Source organism: Mesoplodon densirostris, chromosome 5 (assembly GCF_025265405.1).
Source record: "Mesoplodon densirostris isolate mMesDen1 chromosome 5, mMesDen1 primary haplotype, whole genome shotgun sequence".
Lineage (NCBI taxonomy): Eukaryota > Metazoa > Chordata > Mammalia > Artiodactyla > Ziphiidae > Mesoplodon > Mesoplodon densirostris.
The window spans coordinates 155,040,874-155,062,291 of NC_082665.1; the positions used below are offsets into that span (position 1 = coordinate 155,040,874).

At 50.3% G+C, this 21,418-nt stretch overlaps 2 long non-coding RNA genes and 1 pseudogene across 6 annotated transcripts in view; 2 read left to right on the plus strand and 1 right to left on the minus strand.

Moving 5' to 3' along the window:
- Positions 1 to 4,389: 4,389 nt before the first annotated feature.
- On the plus strand, positions 4,390 to 6,652 carry LOC132490589 (phosphoethanolamine/phosphocholine phosphatase-like; annotated as a pseudogene).
- Positions 6,653 to 8,476: 1,824 nt separating this feature from the next.
- Positions 8,477 to 21,350, plus strand: LOC132490892 (uncharacterized). The gene is made up of 3 exons (XR_009532617.1): positions 8,477 to 8,702; positions 16,526 to 16,720; positions 21,186 to 21,350. It is a non-coding gene; the product is annotated as an uncharacterized LOC132490892 (long non-coding RNA).
- LOC132490890 (uncharacterized) overlaps positions 9,633 to 21,418 on the minus strand; it is a 66,279-nt gene continuing 54,493 nt past the window's right edge. For 3 of the 5 annotated variants that reach the window (XR_009532611.1, XR_009532612.1, XR_009532614.1), the window contains 2 exons: positions 21,162 to 21,279; positions 9,633 to 15,747 (listed from right to left, as the gene is read on the minus strand). This is a non-coding gene — a long non-coding RNA (uncharacterized LOC132490890). The remainder of the gene's footprint in view (positions 15,748 to 21,161; positions 21,280 to 21,418) is intronic. The other 2 variants (XR_009532615.1, XR_009532613.1) reach the window with 2 other exon arrangements.

Below are 21,418 nucleotides of genomic sequence, written 5' to 3' on the forward strand. Positions count from 1 at the left end.
CTGTGCACAGGTCTGTGTACATCCGAGTGCATGTGAGTGTGTTTATGTGCAGGCAGGCACATGTGTGTATGCACGTGTTTTTGCATGCACAGCACATGTGATTGTGTGCCTGTGTGTGACTGCAGTCCACCTTTTCATGTGTGTGTGTACATGTGTGTGAATGCCGGTATGTACGTGCACATGTGTGTGTACACATGCGTGCTGTGGGGGGATGAGGAAGGCATGGGGTTGTTGCTTTCTGGTGTCGCCTTCCCCCACCCTCCCTTTTGCCATTGCCTCAGCACTTTGTGGTGAAGTGTAGAGACTCAAGGAGGACCACTACCCACTACCATCAGTGATCTGCCTGCTCATCCTCATGGTCATCCATCTGTCCAGTAAACATCCCTGAGCCTGTGCCATGTTCTGGGGCCTGGGGTCCACAGTGAAGCAGGCGCATGCTCTCAGCTCTGCTCAGCCCAGCCGGGCGCGGGGCAGAGAAGCTGCAGGCCAGGTGTGTCTGCGGAGGGAGAGGTTACCTCTGGCTGGTGGGTCAGTGGAGGTGGCAGCTGAGCTGAACTGAAGGAGCGGGATGGACGGAGCTCGCTCTAGAGGAGGGTGGGGGCAGGGGAAGGGGCTGGGTGCCTGGCTCGCGGGGAGGACGCATCGCAGAGGGGCTGCAAGGGTGGCCAGACAGCTAGCTTTTTTTTTTTTTTTTTTTTTTTTTTCTTTTTGCGGTATGCGGGCCTCTCACTGTTGTGGCCTCTCCCGTTGCGGAGCACAGGCTCCGGATGCGCAGGCCCAGCGGCCATGGCTCACGGGCCCAGCCGCTCCGCGGCATATGGGATCCTCCCAGACCGGGGCACGAACCCGTATCCCCTGCATCAGCAGGCGGACTCTTAACCACTGCGCCACCAGGGAGGCCCCAGACAGCTAGCTTTGACTTCGTTTTATAGACAGAGAGAACAGTTTTGGAACGAGAGTGACAGGATCAGGCCCACACATTTCCTCTGGTGGTGGCTGAGGGGTTTGATGGCAGAAGAGAGGAGATGGGCCGAGGAACAGGGGTGAGGGTGGGGGCTGTGCCTCCGCCAGGCTTCCAGCCTCTTTGTGGTGGTCCCTTGGGTCCACAAGGTTAGCACACACCTTGTTTGAGGCCGGAATGGGGCTTCCTCTTCATTCCCTCTTTCCCAGAAGTAAACGCAACACAGTTTGGAGTTGGTGAGACTGAGGGGGCCATCTTGCAGGAAAGGCAAGCGTCAGCGTTGGCTGGGGTGCCTACCCGGGGTCAAGGGGGAACCCTTAGCCAGACCCGCAGACCCCAGGGAAGGACACGGTGTGCTCAGAGAGGCAGGGATAGTCAGGAGAGCCAGGTGTGCAGAGAAGGCTCGGCCAAGGGGGCCCTGGGGGCTCAGGCACTCAGGGAGTGAGGGGAGGGGTGGCCAGACAGCCGTGAATGAGGCCCAGGGGTCGACGGGGTCGTGCTGTGTGCAGGGTGGACACACACGGCCCGAGGCTGTTCTGTAGGGAACGTCTCCCGGCTGCAGTGGGCTCTGGAAATTGTCTGCGGGTTGCCATGCCTCCTGGGGCTCTCCGGCCCAGGCCCTAGCCGGGAGCTGCCTGTCCAGCCTACCCCAGCTCCACCTACAGACTGCACAAGGCTGGGCGGGCGGGATGGGCTCCTCGTGTCTCAGTTGCCATGACCTGTGACGTTTCCTTTCCAGTTGCCAGATCCATTGTAGGTATATATGTACAGTTTGTTGCGTTGTCTTGCGCCACCCGTTGGCTTAGGGAAGAACTGCCCTAGTAGGTTGGCCTGCAAGGTTTGCTACTTAAGAGCCTCCATCTGACATACTCTTCCCTGTCCGAAATGCAAACACAGCACACACTCCCTGCCTGGTTTGGGAATGATGACACCTCACCTCTCGCCCCTCCTACCCTGTCCTGCCCACACTCCAACCTCAAGGACACTTCGGTTCCCCATCTGACTCCCGACCCCTCCAGCTGGCTGGGGACAGGCAGCCTCATGACACAGTGTGCACAAAGGTTTCTGGCCGGGCTGTGAGGATGGGGACCAGGTCCCACCTGTGCCAATGAAGCAGGCGTCTCACCTGGATTTGTCTCCGGGCTCTTGAAGGTGGACTGAAGGTCAGACCAGAGGCCAAGGGCCCCAGAGGAGGGGGCTGTGGGCACAGGTAGACCAGGAGCAGCTGCCCCTCTGGTCAGCAGAGTCCAACAACCCAGGGCTTTCTGGTTCCTGGGGGGAGGAGAGGGCAGAGGCAGTGGGGGCCCAAAGACAGGTCCTGCTTCACCTCTGGATGGAGCCACTCAGCTGAGCCCAGGTTTTGAGGAATTAGAGTTAAAGGATGCAGGCTAGAGGGTCAGGGTTAGAGGGTCAGGTTAGATGGTCTGAGTCAGGGTCAGGGTAAGGGTTAGGAGTTTACAGGTCAAGGTCGAGTATCTAGGGGCTAGGGGTTAGGAGCATTAGGGTTTAGGATTAGAGATGAGGAGGTTAGGGTTAGGGAGGGAACAGTAGTGATTTGGGCGTTAGGGTTAGTGGGTTAGTGTTAAGCACAACTGGCCCACGGCCCGCCTAACCCCACACCTCTGAGTCCTGTAGGATGGACAGGACTTGCCCGGGGTCACTCACGAGTGTGGGGTTCACCTGGGCTGCTGGTTATCTACCCCCATCCTGGAACCTGAGAGTAGAACGAAACGTCTGCTCTGGTCACTGTCTGTTTCAAATCCACCTCAACCTCAGTCAACGGCTGTTAGGGCCTCAGAAGCCCACAGGGTTTCCTCCTACCATCTGAACTGGAGAGAGTAGTGCTGGCCCCACTTGGCCTGGGCAGCCCGGGTCCAGCACAGGCCTGACTGAGCTCACTCCATGGTCATGTTATGAATTTATATAGAACTTGGTGCAGCGACCTACCAGCCCCCAGGTGCTGCCTCCTGAGGGCTGCTGGGGCCCTCCTGGGACTGTAGGCATCCTTTGTCCCATCTGAGTGGGCATCAATAGACATCAAGTCTCAGGACAGCCCTTGACCTCTGACCATCCAGGAAGTCATCTGTGGTCCTCCAGCTCAAGCCAGTCCAGTCTCTGTCAAGTCTCTGTGGCCAATTACTGAGCTGACCTTGCTGCTGGGCAATTGAACAGCTACCTGGGCAGCACAGACAGCCCTTTGGGATGTTTCAGTTACTAACATCCTTGTGGTTGAGAAAAGGGCCTCCCCCTCACAGGCTCATAGCCTGCCAAGAGAGGTAATAACCGTCTAAACATTTGAGTGTGTCCCTGACACAACAACCATACAGCAGACCATGGCCTTGCAATCCTTTGGGATTCCAGCTGTAACAAACTTTTGATATTCATACTCATTAAGAGTCAGAGATACGGGAGCAACTGGGCCACCCAGTAGACAGTTTCTCATTGAGGCTGCATGGTCTTGGAGAGCCACGTGCACCCATGTGGTCTCTGAAAGCTGCCAATGACGGATTCCATGATACGGCATAATCCTTGAGCCTCCCACTGCTTCATTGAGCAAGAATTTCCTAACCACCATAGCATTTAGTCTGCTCTTTGTAAAGGAGGGAGGAGGCTGGATAAATGAGCAGTATTGTTCTTGGGGGATGGGTGAGTCATGTGGCCAGGGGGCAGGTGTGACTCCTGGGCTCCCACCACCAGAGACATCAAGGAGGGCTGTGCCTTTTGCAAGAGGAAGAGGTTCTTGCTGTTGTGGACGGACAGCAAGAGCACTGGATGGGTGGCTGCAGCCCCTGACCCTAAATCAGCCCCTTCCTTCCTTGGCCTTCAGATCCCACAGCTGTGCAGTGGGCCGTCAGTGGTGTGGAATCTGCCGCTTTCCCCAATCTAGCATCTGTTCTCATGCCAAAGTCCAGAACCTCAGCTTTTCTTTGGGAACTTACCTGTTTCCAGTCCAAAGAGTTCCAGAGGGCTGATGCTACGTTCCACCCACCTTGAAGATGGGCATATGATCCACATTTAGCCAATCCCATGTTCCATCCTAGGGGTGCTCTGATGGGTTCAAGGACGATGCTATGATCCAAACCAGGCCAATGACGTTTATTTTATTTTATTTTTTGGCCATACTGTGCACGCAGGATTTTAGTTCCCTGACCAAGGATTGAACCTGTGCCCCCTACATTGGGAGCTCAGAGTGTTAACCACTGGACCACCAGGGAAGTCCCATCCCCTCATTTTCAAAACTGCTATGGATTTAAAGCACACAAGATGGTTGTGATATGAGTGGCCTTTTCAGTATGACTTCTTTGACTTAGAATGTTTTCAATGTTTATCTATGTTGTAACATGTATTATCAGTGTTTCATTCATTTTTTTATTGTGGTTAAAAATACATAACATGGGGTTGGGGGGCAAGTGGAGGGAACGGCCCAGATGCACACCATTCACGGACCCTCTGGACTGGAAGGACTCGTGAGAGCCGGAGCCCAGAAATCCGGGGATGGGTAAGATGCAGCATCCCCTCCAATTCCCATAAGCGCCCCTTGCTCCATCCTGCACCCAAATACCTCAGCTAGGCCCTCTCCCCACTCTTGACACTCCAGACTCAGCCAGGACAGACCTCTGCAGCCGCTGCTCCCCACCCTGAGGAGAAGCTCAGAGGTCCTGTCCCCCTTTCCTCTGAGGGACTCTTTTTGGTGACCACAAAAGGATTTGGTCGCTCAGGACAAAGCTGGTAGAGGACAGTGGGATGGCTGTGCCCGGCGCGCCACGCTTCCTCCTGACTTTCGACTTGGACAAGAGTATCGTGGATGAAAACAGCAACGACTCTGTTGTGCACGTGCCGCGGCGGGCCAGCAGCTGCCTGAGAGCCTGCGTGCCACCTAGCTCGAGGGCTTCTACAACGAGTACATGCAGCGCGTCTTCCAGTACCTGAGCGAGCAGGGCGTGCGGCCGTGGGACTTGCGCGCCATCTACGAGGCCATCCCCCTGTCGCCCGGCACGGGCGAGCTGCTGCAGTTTGTGGCCAAGCAGGGCGCCTGCTTTGAGGTTATTCTCATCTCAGACGCCAACACCTTTGGCGTGGAGAGTGCGCTGCGCGCCGCCGGCCACCACGGCCTGTTCTGACGCATCTTCAGCAACCCATCGGGGCCCGACCCTTGGGGGCTGCTGGCGCTGCAGCCCTTCCACGCGCACAGCTGCGCTTGCTGCCCCGCCAACATGTGCCAGCACAAGGTGCTCAGCGACTATCTGCGCGAGCAGGCCCACGACGGCGTGCCCTTCGAGCGCCTTTTCTACGTGAGCGACGGCGCCAACGACTTCTGCCCCACGGGGCTGCTGGCAGGCGGCGACGTGGCCTTCCCGCGCCGCCACTACCCCATGCACCGCCTTATGCAGGAAGCGCAGAAGGCCGAGCCCAGCTCCTTCCGCTCCAGGGTGGTGCCCTGGGAAACTTCCACCGAAGTGCGCCTACACCTGCATCAGGTGCTGAGGACGTGGCCTGCAGGGGCCACCCGGGCGGGGAGGGGGTGGGGCGGTGGGGGTCGGGAAAGAGAAAGCTAGTTTTATTACTCCCTTTCCCTTTCGTTTTGGTATATCCCTCCAGGATTTCCCGGAATCCCACGTTGGTCCATTTGGGGACTGGAGGAGGGAGTTGGGAGCTGTCCCCATCTGTGCAGTTAACCGAGCTCAGCTGCCTCCCCGAGTTCCACTGCAAGTGAATTCCGGAGTCTGGCCGCAGCAGCGTGGCACGCATATCTGAGCAGGCAGCAGTGTTTCCACACACCTTGCCCTCTCAGTTGGGAGGACGGGGTTCCCTGTCAGGGTAGAGAAGGAACATGTCCTGCCGCGTTGTGGTTAACTGTTGCCTTGGGCTGCGTGGCCTCCCTTCTCCAGTCTTCTGTCCAGAGGACCTAGGCCCCGAAATGTACCCTCCGACCTCCCCCGTACCGGACTCCCCACAGAGAGAGGTGCTCCCTGCCGATGGTCCCAGGCCTAGATCTTTACCTACTGTGACCCTACACTACACTCCTTGCCCCCCGCCCCCCCACCCTGTTAGCATCCCCACAGGGTAAAAAGCTCGAGGGAACAGTCACCTGTTGGTGGAAAGAGGTAGCACACTGTTCCGGGGCTCGGGTCTGGCCAGCCAGGGACCTCACAGAGCCCGAAGATGTCTCCTTGCACCACAGCCTCGTCTATGCAGCAAGAAACCAAGGACTTAACCAAAGTCGCCCCACTGACTGGGCCCTTTTGAGTCCCCCTCCTCCTGTATGGAACAGAAAGCCATGACGCTGTAAAGCAGAGCCAGTGGAAACCCAAGGCCCACCTCCCTCTTGTGGAGTTTCAGAGCTGTAAAGGAGGTGAAGGGGCGGAGGTGAGCGAGGTGTCTCACGCTGCCGTCTGGGGGATGAGGGCGAGGTGAGCTCTGCTCTCAGAGAGCCCCACCTAAGTGAGGGAGCTGGTCCCCACTCTTGGAGGAGTGCCCAGCCTGGGGAACCAAGACTGAATACATAACAAAGCAGGCAACAGGCAAAAGAGCAGGGTGCGGCCCACCTTCACAGAGGGGCACAGGGGTCTAGTGTGGAGGGCTCAGTGAGCACTGAGGAGATGGGAGATACTGCTGCTTAGGGCAGGCAGAGGAGGCTCAATGAGCGGGAGCCTTACAGGTGGGTTGCCTTTCAGTCCCTCGGCCCGCTAGCCCTGCAGGGCAATCATCAGGAGGTCATCAGAATTTTATTCAAAGTTGGCACTTGCAGCTGGAGACCCTGTCTTGCATGGCGTAAGGGTCCCCTGTGGATAAGGTCACCAAGCTCCTTGGCTTCCAGTTCTTTCCTGTCTCCAGCAGGCCTCTGGGTGCCTCCTCTGTCTTTACCCGGACGCCTTCCCACTGCAGTGGGGGAAAGGAAGAGACACAGCTCACAGCCCAGGAGGTGTGCCGGGCTGGTCCAGTCTTGACTGGAGCAGGCTTTGGTGTGGGACTCAAGAGGCTCACTCAAGGCGGTGCTTGGGTCAGCATCCCAGAGATCCCAGGTTGTCAGCAGCTGGGCTGCACATAGTTCCCGGGGAAGAATCCAGACCCCTCTGAGCCGATGCCCTCACAGCAGCCATCGGAGTAGTGGCGGGTGATGCAGATAATGGTGCCCTCAGAGAAGGAGAGTTCATTGTCCTTCTGGCGGGTGTATGGGTACAGTGTCATTACTGCAGGGCGGGAGGAGAGGGGTGCCATGAGACGTGCCTCCTGCCCTGCCACAGGGATGCTTGTGCCCACATACTGGACTCTAGGGGGCAATGTGGGGAGTGGGGCAGGAGATGCCTTCTTCAAAGTCCCAGGACTCCTCCCCAGCTGAGCTAATATTCAGTATCAGGCCAGCTGCTTCCCTCCTCTGTGGGGGTGCGGTGGGGTGGAATAAAAGGCTCCACAAGTGTGACACAAGCCATCCCCTCCACTCCAAGAAACTTCAGTGTTTGAGAGCAGGGCCCCAGGATCTACCCATTTTTGTAATCTGCTTTCAGCCCCCGTTCAGCCTGTTCTTCCCACAATGTCTCTGGCAGGTGCTGGAGGTATTGCTCAGTAGGTGCTCTAGTAGGTGCTCAGTAAATACAGCAACATTGAACAGTGTAGACTTGGCCGAGTGAGCCTTGGGCAAGTCACTTAGTTTAACCTCTCAGGCTCAGCTTCGTCTGTTAAATTGGAGTGTGAAGATCCTAGGAGGTTAAGTAAAAGAAAATGGATGAGAAGCTTCGACTCTGGGGTCTGGTATAAAGCTGGGGCTAAATTATGTTAAAACCCCCCACATAACATTTACCATTTAAATCATTTTGAGCATACAGTTCTATGGCATTAATTACATTCACGTTGTTGTACAAATATTCTCAGCATCCACCTCCGGAAGTCATTCATTTTCCCTATGGAAAGTTCTGTATCAGTTTCTCTAAATTTTTGCCAACATTTGTTATTTTTAGCTTTCTTGATCGTAGGCCTTCTAGTGTGTGGAGGGGTCGGCGTTGTGGTGTTAACTTGCATTTCATCACGACTAATGACGATTAACATCTCTTCATGTGCTTGCTGACCATTTGTATGTCTTATCTGGAGAAGGGTCTTTTGAAGCCCCTTTTCCATTTAAAACATTGGGTTGTTTGCCGAGTCCCGCCAAGCGCTCCTCCTGGCGGCGTTGGTGTCGGTGAGTCCAGCCTGGAGCGGTCTCCGCGCCGCAGGGGCCCGCGCCCCGGGGCATCGCTAGCTGCTTCTCAGGAGAGGAGACGCCCGCCCCCCGGCGCCCGTGCCTGGAGCGCCGAGATCGTGCTGCGCCGTGCAGACGCGGCGCCGGCGGGGCGGGTCTTGCTAGGCATTGGGTGCGGGTCACCTGAGCGCAGCGGCGGTCTGCGCGCCTCTCCCGGAGGAGAATGTCCCGCAAGTGGGCGTTCCGGCGCCCGTGCCTGGAGCGCCGTGATTGTGCTGCGCCGCGCGGACGCGGCGACGGCGGGGCGGGTCTTGCTCGGCATTGGCTGTGGGTCACCTGAGCGCGGCGGCGGTCTGCGCGCCTCTCCCGGAGGAGCGTGTCCCGGAAGTGGGCGTCCCGGCCAGAGCGCATCTGGCCCGGGGCATCCTTGGGGCTCCTAGCTGTTAGCACCACACGAGCTTGCGGGGGGCTAGGTAGCCAGCGCTCGGCGGCTGGGAATGACCCGTCCCGTGGGTCCCAGGCACCCCAGCGGAATCCGAGCGCGGAGCGGAGGGCTGCGGACCGCAGGTAAGGGGACGGGGGTTGGTGGGGGTGGGTGGAAGAAGGAACGAGGAATTACACCAGAGCTGTTTGGTACAGGGGCAGAAACAGAAAACTCAGACGTAGCACTGCAGAGGCCATGGGAGTTAAGTTGTAAATGCTGCTGGCTTTCAGTAGCCTGCGGCCATTCTCTTCTGTAGCTGATGGGGTACAAAGCTCTACTGGGTTGTTCTTTGCATGGGATAGTCTTGTTTTGCAGAAATTCAGCTCAGAGCCATCCTTGATGTGTAAGTGTAAGGTCGGATCTTAACAAACGGCATCGCGAAACAGAGGAACGCTTCAAGTGAGCTTTATTAGGGGGCGCTCCCGGGCGAGGTTCACTGGTCCGAGAGAAAGGGACCAGAGAAGTCGCCCCCAGGCGAGGGCTGGGCAAGATTTTATAGGGGAAGAAGGGAAAGGGGTGTGGTGAATCTGGGAGGGCGCAGGGAATTCCTTATCTGGTGGTCTCTTCGGGTGTCGTGGCACTATCTGGTGCCGGTTACATCAGTCTTGGGACCGCTAGTCCCATCCCTCGAAAGGCGGGAAGGCTGGGCCAGGTGGAAATCCCCCAGGTCAGTTCCTGGAACTGGGTGGTCCGGAATGTCTCCAGGTCAGTTTCTGGAACTGGGTGGTCCGGAGAGTTTCGGTCTGATGCAACCTGTGAATCTGATTGCGTTCCCCTGCCTCGGGCCAGTTGGCCTTACATCCCGACATCTTTGGTGTAATGGGGCGGCGTTCCGATCTCTGGCTACTTCATGCTGAATGTGGGCGTCGAAAGGGGAGTCGGGCGACCAGAGGTCCGAGGCTTAGGGGAGACCAGTGGGGGTTTCTGTAGGAAGCAAGGTGTAAGGACTGAGGAACATTTGGTTTGTGGCCACCCGAGAGACTTCCTCCATGCGCTGGCGAAGGAACCTAAGAAAACGGGGGGCAAACATGAGCAAGATACAGATGAGAATTAAGGGGCCTCAGATTGGTGTTAGCCAGGTATAGAGGGTGGATCGCCACCAATCGGGAATTGGGGAGGCGGACTGTTGGTGTTTGCGTTGGAGTTCTTCTCTTAAGCGATGGAGGGCGTTTACAGCAGCATTCCTCCTGTAGGAAGAGGCAGGTACCTCCTTTGTCGGCCGTCAGGAGGTCCAGGGCTCGTCGATTCTGGAGAGCGACTCGGGCTATGGAGGTGATTTGGCACTGGAGAGAGGAGATGGAGGCGGCGGAGCCTTCAATGGCTAGCTGGAGCTTATGTTCTAAGTCGCGGAATGTTGAAACACTATGTGTTAGAGCTCCCCCCCGCCCCCCCGATGCCTGCAGCGACCAGGGAGGAGGCGAGAGAGATGCCTGCGACCAGAGGAAGAAAGATAGCTCTTTTTTGTCGGGTAAAGGGCGGCGTGATTAGCGAGGAAAATTCATCTTGGCTATACAGTGTGAGTTGTGGGACGAGAGTAACAGAGATACATGGGAAGGGGGAGGAAGAATTGATCTCTTGTGAGGGAACCATTGCACCACAAAAACATGCCTGGTGGTGCTTCAATTGATGTGTTTACCGTGAGGGATGTGTTGCAAAGAAACCCAGTATCAGGTAGATTTGGGCGGCTGCTGTAACAGATGGTGAGATATTTTTGAATCAAGGAATATGGGGACTTTTAACGGGGAAGAAGGTGGGTTTTGGGATGTGTAGGAAGTAGAATTGAAGGGCTGGTCGAGTGGGACAGCAGCCAAGGGCGGCCGGCCAAGTGAGGCACATAGAAAGCAGTCGGAGATGTTACCTATTCCTGTGTGGTTGAGTATCTGTAGTGTTTGTTTGGTCAGTTCGGCTGCTGCTGCTAGGGCCCGAAGGCATGGTTGCCATCCCCGAATGGTTGGGTGTAGCTGTTTGGAGAGGTAAGCCACGGGGCGGTAGGAAGGCCCTACAGGCTGGGCAAGGAGTCCAGTGGCTATTCCGGCCCGTTCATCCACAAAAAGGTGAAAAGGTCGGTTTGGGTTGGGCAGAGAAAGGGGAGGAGAAGATATCAGAGCGTTACGGAGGGTGAGAAAGGCCTGTTGAACGGCGGAAGGAGAGGTGAGGGGTCCTTGAGGGGTTTCCTTAGCGGCTAGATATAAGGGTTTAGCGAGGAGAGCAAAGTTAGGGATCCAGTGTAGGAAAAATCCTATAAGGCCCCAAAAAGAGAGAATTTGTTCCGCTGTTTCCGGAGGCTGGAGTTCACGGATAATCCGGGTGCGATCGGCTGTTAGATCTTTTGTGGTAGGGGTAAGATGGAGCCCCAGGTAGGTTACAGAAGATACAGATAACTGAGCTTTGGCTGGGGAGACCCGATAACCGCGAGAGCCAAGGTGATTGAGGAGATCTGCAGTATGTTGTCTTGAGAGGCTGAGATAGGCTACAAAGGAGGAGGTCATCTACATATTGAAGGAGTGTGCTGGGGGTACGGGAGCAGGAAGTGAGGTCCTGTGCCAGCGCCTGACCGAAGAGGTGAGGAGTGTTGCGGAAGCCCTGGGGAAGAACTGTCCAGGTGAGCTGACCGGAAGTATGAGTATCCGGATCCGTCCAGGTAAAGGTGAAGAGGAAATAGGAGTCGGGATGTAGAGGGATAGTGAAAAAGGCATCTTTGAGATCCAGAACCATAATGTGGGTTGTGGATGGGGGGATATGGGAGAGCAAGGTGTATGGGTTTGGTACTACTGGGTGGAGAGGGATTATGGCTTCATTGATTAGTAGGAGGTCCTGGACCAGGCGATAATCCCCAGAGGCCTTGCGGACAGGCAGGATGGGGGTGTTTCAGGGAGAGTCAGTGGGGATAAGGAGTCCCTGGTTTAGGAGTCTGGTGATAATAGGTTGTAGGCCCCTAAGGTGAGTCTCAGAGATGGGAAACTGGGGCCTTGATGGAAATTTGGAGGGGTCCTTTAGGCCGATGAGGACGGGGGAATGGTGTGTTGCTATTATGGGCTTAGAAGCATCCCAGACATGGGGATTGATTGGGTTCCGTGTGATTGGAAGAGGGGGATAGGAGGGGGAGGGTTCTAGAGACAGGCCGAGAAGAGGAAGCAGGAGTTGGGAGGAGGGGACCTTAGGGTTGAGTCTATCCAGCTGGAGGGAGGCCCCTAAGTGGAAAAGGGCATCTCGGCCTAGCAAGGGAACTGGGCAGGATGGTATGACTAAGAAGGAATGAGTAAAAGGGAGTCCTTTGTTACGACATGGGAGTCGACCGGTCTGGAGTGGGAAGGATGGTTTGCCATCAATACCCATGACCGAGATCTGGGAAGGAGAAACTGGCTCGGAATAAGTAGGCAGGACCGAAGAGGCAGCCCCCGTGTCCACCAGAAATGAAATGGACTTATCCGCTACCTGTAGCATTACCCTGGGCTCGGTGAGGGTGATGGGGGTCTTCGAGTCCGGGTGCCATCAGTCGTCAGCCAATCCCAGCAGTTCGAGTGGTAATGCCATTGGGTCGGCCCGCCCCCCCACGTGGAGACGCTGAGGGAGGGCCAGTCGTAGGGCAGTCACTCTTCCAGTGGCCCGTTAACCCGCAGCTGGGACAGGGCTTAGAAGGAGGTCGGGGATTGGGACATTGGCGAGCCCAGTGGCCTTCTTTTCTGCATTTGAAGCAGGCCCCCGGCGGGGTTGCCTTTTGCGGACCCCATGGATGCTGTGATACATGGGAGATGGCCGGCCTTAGGGCGGCTACAAGAGGTTGGGTTTGGAGGGCCACCTTCTGGTGCATCCGAGCCTGTCAGCTGGATCCTGCTAAATCCTCACGGCCATTGTAGACTTTAAAGGCCATCTTTACCAGATCTCGAATAGGGGTTTGAGGGCCGTCTTCTGCCCGTTTTAATTTCTTTCGGATGTCCGGGGCTGATTGGGTGATAAAATGGGTGGCTAGGACCGCTGCCCCTGCCAGGGTGTCGGGATCCAGTTGGGTGTAGAAAGTTAAGGCCGCTGTAAGGCGATTGAGAAAGATAGCTGGATTTTCGTTAGGTTCTTGGATTATCTCTTTTAGTTTTTCAAAACGGACTACCTTATGAGCAGCAGCCTGCATGCCAGCCAGGAGGCACTGGATCATGAGGTCGTGTTTATGACGGCCATCTTGGCCATCCTGATAAGTCCAGCCTGGATTGGTACCAGGTACAGCAGTCACTCCGACAGGCATGGAGTTGTCGGTAAGGTGAACCTGATCTGCATGGTTTTGGGCAGCAGTTTGAATTCTTTCCCTCTCATCAGGGGTCAGAGTAGAAGATAGGATCACAGAGATATCATACCAGGTTAGATCGTAAGCTTGAGAGAGGTAGCGAAATTATTTGATGTAGCGGGAAGAGTCCGCCGAAAAGGAGCCTAATCACGTTTCTATTTGAGAGAGAACTTGGAGGGAAAAGGGAACATGAACTCTAATCCTTCCGCTCCTTCTACCTCCCTCAGAGGGCAGAGGAGATTTGGATCTTGGGAGTCATGAGAGAGTGTATGTGCACTAACTGGCAAAGCAAGGGGCGAGGGAGGAGAAACCGTTGAGGGAGGTGGGGGAGCGGTTGGATGGGCCGCGGCGGCTGCGGGATGAGGAGGGACCGCTTCAGGGTTGGGTGGAGGCTGGAGAGGAGCTCTGGAAGGGGGAGAGGCGAGAGATTCGGGTGGGTCGCCTAGTGGAGAGGAGTCCTCATCAAAGGAAATTAGGGGCTTGGATGTAGGAGATGTCTGTTTGGCAAGAAAGATCTGGGAAGTGGAACAATCGACGTAGAGGGAGGGGCGGGAGCGTAAATACCAGAAGGCCTGAACATAGGGGACCTCGGATCATTTGCCCATCCTGCAGCAGTAATTATCTAGATCACGGAGGATGTTAAAATTGAAAGTCCCTTCAGGAGGCCATTTGGATTGATTGTCTAGAGGATATTGTGGCCTGGCCACAGTGGAATAGAAAATAAGCCGTCGGCAACGGAGAACTTGGGAGAAACCGAGGGCTGTAAAATTGGCTAGGAGACACCCCAGGGGTGTCTTAGAATCTGGTTTCGATTCTGAGGTTCCCATGACCCCCAGTCTGTCCCTGAGTGAATGGAGGAGAGAGGCGTGCCTGGTCTCAGTCTCCAATTCACGGCAGGTCGGAGGGCAGTCAGGTGATTGGGACGTCTCCACAGTTCCATAGACCTCACTTGCTATATGGTCGGTCTTTTGATATATGTATTTAATAGGTATTTGTACACGTATGGTAACCCTAATCTTAATTTTTCCATTCACCCCACCTATCCTTTTAGATAAGCATACTTCTAAGTCTGTGAGTGTCTTTCTCTGTGGAAATATGTTCATTTGTGTTAATTATTAGTTAACACCTCTAAGTGATACCATAGGATATAGGTTTTGGCTTTCTGACTTACCTCATGTTCTGTGATTATCTCCAAGCTCATCTATGGTGCCTCAAATAGCAGTGTTTCATTGTTTTCCGTGGCTAATATTCTGTTGTATAAATAGACCACTTCTTCTTTATCTGTTCATCTGTTGATGGACCTTTTGGTTGCTTCACTGTCTTGGCTATTGTGAATAAGGCTGCAGTGCAGATTTTGCAGCCCGGGTCTTCTCGATTCAGGTCTCAGGTGAGAGGCCCAGTGGTGTGACTGCTGGATTGAATGGTACCTCAATTTTTATTTTAATTATAGCTCCCTTCTGTTCTCATTATTGGCTGTTACCACTTTACATCTCACCAGAAGCTAGAGGGTACAGTGTTCTCTAAAACCCCTTCAATATTTATTGTTTGTAGTCTTTTTGCTGATGGCCAGTTGACTGGTGTGAGTTGAAACCTTTTTGTAGAGTAGATTTGCACGAGTCTAATAATTACCAAGGTTGAGCTTTTTACCCATTTTCCTTTTTTTAAAAGAGAGTGAGCCAAATTTACCTCTTCATATTATTTTCTTGAAAAATTTGCAGTTTTGAATTTTTTTGGCCATTCCCTACCTCCGCACAGTTGTTTAGGGCAGGTGTCCTTTACAGCCGTGAGTCCTTCTAATGTTAAGTGACCATTAGCTGTGGGTTTAAAGCCGCTCTTGTGGGAAACGGCCACAAGGCGGCAGCATTTCTACATTTCCAACTCTGGGTTTTTGGGCAACAGAGCTTTCCTGGAAATTGTGTTAGTACGCAGCAAATTAGAGTGGAATGTGCCAGCGCAAAGCCCCAAGAGCATATATATCCTAAATTGTTTGCTTTTTAAATTTAATTTTTATTAATTATCAGAGCAAATTTGATAAAAATGTAGATTCTCCTAGGTGTACAGTTTCTGATTCATCCTATCAATGTATCTGTCTATTCCTCTTTGGATCCTTTCCCGTGTATATTATAGAGTGTTGAGTAGACCTCTCTTTGTATTCCATAGGTATTGTGTGATTATATATTTCATATGTATTAGTACATGTCTGTTAACCCCCATATCCTAATTCATACATTCCTTACACCTTTCCATTTGGTTTTCTGAATCTATGTGTGTCCTTCTCTTGGAAATTATTTCATGGGTATCAATTTTTAGGTAATACCTGTAAGTGATGTCATAGGATGTCTGTCTTTCGGTTTCTTTCTTACTTCAAGTTGGGTGATTGTCTGTAGATCCTTCTGTGGTGGTGCCAACGGCACTGTTCCATGCTTTTTCATGGCTAATATTCCATTGTGTACATGGACGACTTCTTCTTGGTGCATTTTTCTGTTGATGGACATTTTGGTTTCTTCCAGGTCTTGGCTATGGTACATGTTGCTGCAGTGCAGGATTGCCAGCCTGTGTCTTTTTGATTCTGGTCTACTCATGTGATAGGCCCATTAGTGGGCCTACCAGATCACATGGTAGCTCCATTTTTACCCTTAAACGCACCTCCATTCTGTTCTCACTACTGGCTGTTACCAGGTTACATCCCACCAGCAGCTAAAGGGTACACAGTTCTCTAAAACCCCTTCAGCATTTATTCTTTGTAGACTTTTTTTTTGCTGATGATCATCCTGAAGGCTGTGAGGTGAAAGTTTTTGTACACTGGATTTGCATGGCTTTATTAATTCCTGATGTTCAGCTTTTTTCCATTCCTGTTTTTTTAACAAAAAAAGAAAGAAAAAGAAACAGAACACAAATGTGCGTAAAATGTGCCTCTTGAAACTGTCGTTTTGAAATGTGGACGTCTTTTGAATTTTTTGTTCGATATACGACCCCAGGATTTGTTTTCAGGGCAGGTGTGATTTACAGGCCTGCACTTATTTTGAATATCAACTGACCATTAGCGCTGGGATTAAAGCTGCTGTTGTGGGAAACGGCCACAAGGCGGCAGCATTTTTCCATTCCCAAATCTGGTTACTAGGGCAGCAGAGCCTTTCTGGAAGTCCTGTGCTTAGGTTGTAAATTAAAATGGAATGTGCCAGGAGAAACCCCCATAAGTTTATCTTACATTAATTCTTGTTCGTTGTTTTAGTTTTTTAATCAGGGTAATGATTAGAATATTGTTTGTCCTAGGTGTACACAATCTGGTTCATTTGTGCATTATATATGTATATATATATATTCCTGTACAGAGCCAATTCCCATGTAAATTATTGCAGAGTGTTCCATAGACCTCCCTTGCTATATGGTCGGTCTTTTTAATATATGTATTTAATAGGTATTTGTACACGTATGGTAACCCTAATCTTAATTTTTCCATTCACCCCACCATTCCTTTTAGATAAGCATAGTTTGTTTTCTAAGTCTGTGAGTGTCTTTCTCTGTGGAAATATGTTCATTTGTGTCAGTTGTTAGATAACGCCTATAAGTGGTATCATAGGATATGTCTTTTGCTTTCCGACTTACCTCATGTTCTGTGATTATCTGCAGGATCAACTATGGTGCCTCAAAGAGCAGTGTTTCATTGTTTTCCATGGCGAATATTCCATTTTGTACATGGACCACTCCTTCTTTTTCCACTCATCTGGTGATGGACATTTTGGTTACTTCCATGTCTTGGTTATTGTGAAAATTCCTGTAGTGCAGCTGTTGAAGCCTGTGCCTTCTCGACTCTGGACTTCTCAGGTGAGAGGCTCAGCAGTGGGCCTGCTGCATGGAAATGGTGGCTCAATTTTTACGTTTAAATGCAGCTCCTTTCTGTTCTCATTATTTGCTGTTACCACTTCACATCTCACCAGAAGCTAGAGGGTACAGAGTTCTCTAAAACCCCTTCAGCATTTATTGCTTGTAGACTTTTTGCTGATGGTAGTTGACATGTGTGAGTTGAAAATTTTTGGAGGTTAGACTTGCATGAGTCTAATAATTCCTGATGTTGAGCTTTTACCCATTTTCCTCTTTTTTGAAAATGAGTAAAACTTACCCCTCCATACTATCTCCTTGAAAATTTGCCAGTTTTGAATTTTTTTAGCCATTCCCTACCTCCGCACAATTGTTTAGGGCAGGTGTCCTTTACAGCCCTGAGTCCTTGGGAATGTTAAGTGACCATTAGCTGTGGGTTTAAAGTTGCTCTTGTGGGAAACAGCTACAAGGCGGCAGCATTTCTACATTTCCAACTCTGGGTTTTTGGGCAACAGAGCTTTCCTGGAAATTGTGTTAGTAAGCAGCAAATTAGAGTGGAATGTGCCAGCGAAAAGCCCCAAGAGTTTATATCTCCTAAATTATTGTTTGTTTTTTAAATTTAATTTTTATTAATCAGGGCAAATTTGATAAAAATGTAGATTCTCCTAGGTGTACAGTCTCTGGTTCATCCTATCAATGTATCTGTCTATTCCTCTTTGGATCCTTTCCCGTGTATGTTATTATAGAGTGTTGAGTAGACCTCTCTTCGTATCCCATAGGTACTTGGTCATTATATATTTCATATGTATTAGTACATGTCTGTTAACCCCCATATCCTAATTCATACATTCCGTACACCTTTCCATTTGGTTAAACATAATTTGGTTTTCTGAATCTATGTGTGTCCTTCTCTTGGAAATTATTTCATGGGTATCAATTTTTAGGTAACACCTATAAGTGATGTCATAGGATGTCTGTCTTTCGGTTTCTATCTTACTTCATGTTGGGTGATTATCTGTAGATCCTTCTATGGTGGTGCCAACGGCACTGTTCCATGCTTTTTCATGGCTAATATTCCATTGTGTACATGGACGACTTCTTCTTGGTGCATTTTTCTGTTGATGGATATTTTGGTTTCTTCCAGGTCTTGGGATGGTACATGTTGCTGCAGTGCAGGATTGCCAGCCTGTGTCTTTTTGATTCTGGTCTACTTATGTGATAGGCCCATTAGTGGGCCTACCAGATCACATGGTAGCTCCATTTTTACCCTTAAACGCACCTCCAATCTGGTCTCACTACTGGCTGTTACCAGGTTTCGTCCCACCAGCAGCTAAAGGGTACACAGTTCTCTAAAACCCCTTCAGCATTTATTCTTTTAGACATTTTTTTGCTGATAATCATTCTGACGGCTGTGAGGTGAACGTTTTCGTACAGTGGACTTGCATGGCTTTATTAATTCCTGATGTTCAGCCTTTTTCCATTCCCATTTTTTTAACAAAAAAAGAAAGGAAAAGAAACAGAAGCCAAATATGCATAAATTATGACTCTTGAAACTGTCGGTTTGAAATATGGACGTCTTTTGAATTTTTTGTTCGATATATGACCCCAGGATTTGTTTTCAGGGCAGGCGTCATTTACAGGCCTGAAATTATTTGGAATATCAACTGACCATTAGCGCTGGGATTAAAGCTGCTGTTGTGTGAAACGGCCACAAGGTGGCAGCAGTTCTCCTTTACCAAATCTTGTTACTAGGGCAACAGAGCCTCAATGGAAGTCGTGTTCTAGGTTATAACTTAGAATGGAATGTGCCAGGAAAAAGCCCCTTAAGTTTATGTCTCACTACTTCTTGTTCATTGTTTTTATTTAATTTTTATTTTTTTATCACAGCAAGTTTTATTACAGGGTTTGGCTTGTTCTAGGTGTGCAAGATGTGGTTCTTTTATACATAAACATATGTCTATTCTTCCTGGGATCCTTATCCCATGTACGTTATGACAGAATGTTGAATAGTCTTCTCTTGGTATTCCGTAGGTCTTTGGTGATTATATATTTCACCTGTGTTTGTATACATCTGTTAACCCCAATATCCTAATGTATCCAATCCTCACACCTTTCCATTGGTGAACCATAAATTTGTTTAATGAATCTCTGATAGCCCTTCTCTGTGGGAATATCTTCACTGGTATCAATTTTTAGGTAACACCTATAAGTGATATCATACGATATGTGTCTTTCTCTTTCTGACTTACTCCAGGTTGTGTGATTACATCTAGAATCATCTACGGTGCTGCACAGGGCAATGTGTCCTTTTTTTCCTTGGCTAATATTTTGTCTGTACTGGTACCAGTTCTTCTTTGTCCACTCATCTGTTGCTGGACTTTTTGGTTACTTCCATATCTTGGCTATTGTAATACTGTGCAGTGCACATTTGCCTTCCTGTGCCTTTCCAATTCTGTCTTCTTTGGTTATAGGTCCAGGAATGGGCCTGCTGAATGATATTGTAGCTCAATGTGTACCTTTTAAAGGCATCTCCATTCTGTTCTCATTAGTGGCTCTTTCCAGGGTACATCCCACTGAAAGCTGAGGGTATGCATTTCTCCACAACACCTTCAGCATGCATGCATGCATTCATTCATTCATTCATTTATTTTCGTTTGTTTGTTTTGCAGTACACGGGCCTCTCACTGTTGTGGCCTCTCCCGTTGAGGAGCACAGGCACCCGCGGCATGTGGGATCTTCCCAGAACGGAGTACGAACCCGCGTCCCCTGCATCGCAGGTGGACTCTCAACCACTGCGCCACCAGGGAAGCCCCAGCATTTATTGATTATGGGTTTCGTGCTGAAGGTTATTCTGAGGGGTGTGAACTGATACCTCTTTGTGGTTGAATTTCCGTGTGTCTCATAATCCCTTGACATTAAGCTTTAAGGCATGTCCTTCTTATTTTTCAAACTGTGATTACAGCTTAGCTCTTCAAAGTGTTTTCTTAAAGTATGTGTCACATTTTGAAATTTTTTGGCCATTACCTCCCTCAAGACATTTTGAGGGCAGGTTTCATTTACAGCCCTGCAGTACTTGTTCACATGAAGTGACCATTAGCACAGGCTTTAAATCTGCTTTTGCAGGTAACGGCCAGACGGTGGCAGCCTTTCTAAGTTGCCCACGCTGGTACTAGGGAAACAGACCTTCCTGCCAGTGGTGTTCCTCGGTTATAAATTAGAGAGGAATGTGCCCAGGTAAACCCCCAAATGCTTACGTCTCCTTACTTATGTTTGTTTTTAAATTTAATTTAAACTTTTTATTGGAGTAATATTCCACTGTGTACATGGACCACTGCTTCTTGGTACACTCCTCTGTTGATGGACATTTTCGTTGCTTCCAAGTGTTGGCTATGGTAAGTATTGCTGGAGTGCAGAATTGCCAGTCTGTGAGGTTTTGATTCTCATTTTCTCAGGTGACAAGTCCAGCAGTGGGTATGACTGATTGCCTGGTAGCGCAATGTTTCCCTTTTCAAAGCACCTCCATTGTGTTTTCATTAGTGGCCCTTACCACATCCCCCTTAGAACAGAGGGTACGCACTTCTCCACAATTGCTTCAGCATTTACTGCTTGCAGCATTTTTGCTAATGGCCATTCTGAGTGCTGTGAGCTGATAGGTTTTTGTAATTTGGGTTTGCGTGTCTTTACAAATACCTAAAATTCATCATTTTTCCAAGCCGTTTTTGTTTCTGTTTAAAAAAAAGGAGAACAAAGTGTGCATACAATATACCTCTTGAGATTGTCTTCTTGGAAGTTTGCCCTCTTTTGAATTTCTTATTCGGTTTTCGACCCCAGGAATTTTTTGGTGGACAGGTGCCATTACAGAACTGCACGTTTGGTGAATAGTTAGTGACCATTAGCAGTGGGTTTAAAGCTGCTGTTGTGTGAAACGGCCACTAGGAGGCAGCATTTCTCCATTCCCCAATCTGGGTAGTAGGGCAGCAGAGCCTTTCTGGAAGTCGTGTTCCTAAGTTGTAAATTAGAATGGAATGTGCCAGGAGAAACCCCCATACGTTTATGTCTTATTACTTCTTGTTGGTTGTCTTAATTTTTGTAATCGGGGTAATGATTAGAATATTGTTTACCCTAGTTGTACACAATCTGGCTCATTTGTACGTTATATATGTCTATTCATATACAAATCCTCTTCCCATGCAAAATATTACACAGTGTTCTGTAGACCTCCCTTGCTATATGGTCGGTCTTTGTGACACATGTATATAATATGTATTGGTATATGTAACACTGATCTTAATTTATCCATTCCTCCCACCTTTCCTTTTAGATAAGTATAGTTTTTTCCTACATCTGTGAGTGTCTTTCTCTGTGGAAATATTTTCCTGTGGGTCAGTTATTAGATAACGCCTATAAGTAATATCATAGGATATACGTCTTTTGATTTCCAACTTACCTCATGTTCCATGATTATCTCTAGGCTCATCTGTGGTGCCTCAAAGAGCAGTAATTCATTGTTCTCCATGGTGAATATTCCATTGTGTACATGGACCTCTTCTTCTTTATCCATTCACCTGTTGATGGACATTTGGGTTGCTTCACCATCTTGGCTATTGTGAATAAGGCCGCAGGGCAACTGATACAGCCTGTGTCTTCCCAATTCTGGACTTTTCAGGTGAGAGGCCTAGCGGTGGCCTGCTGCATCGAATGGAA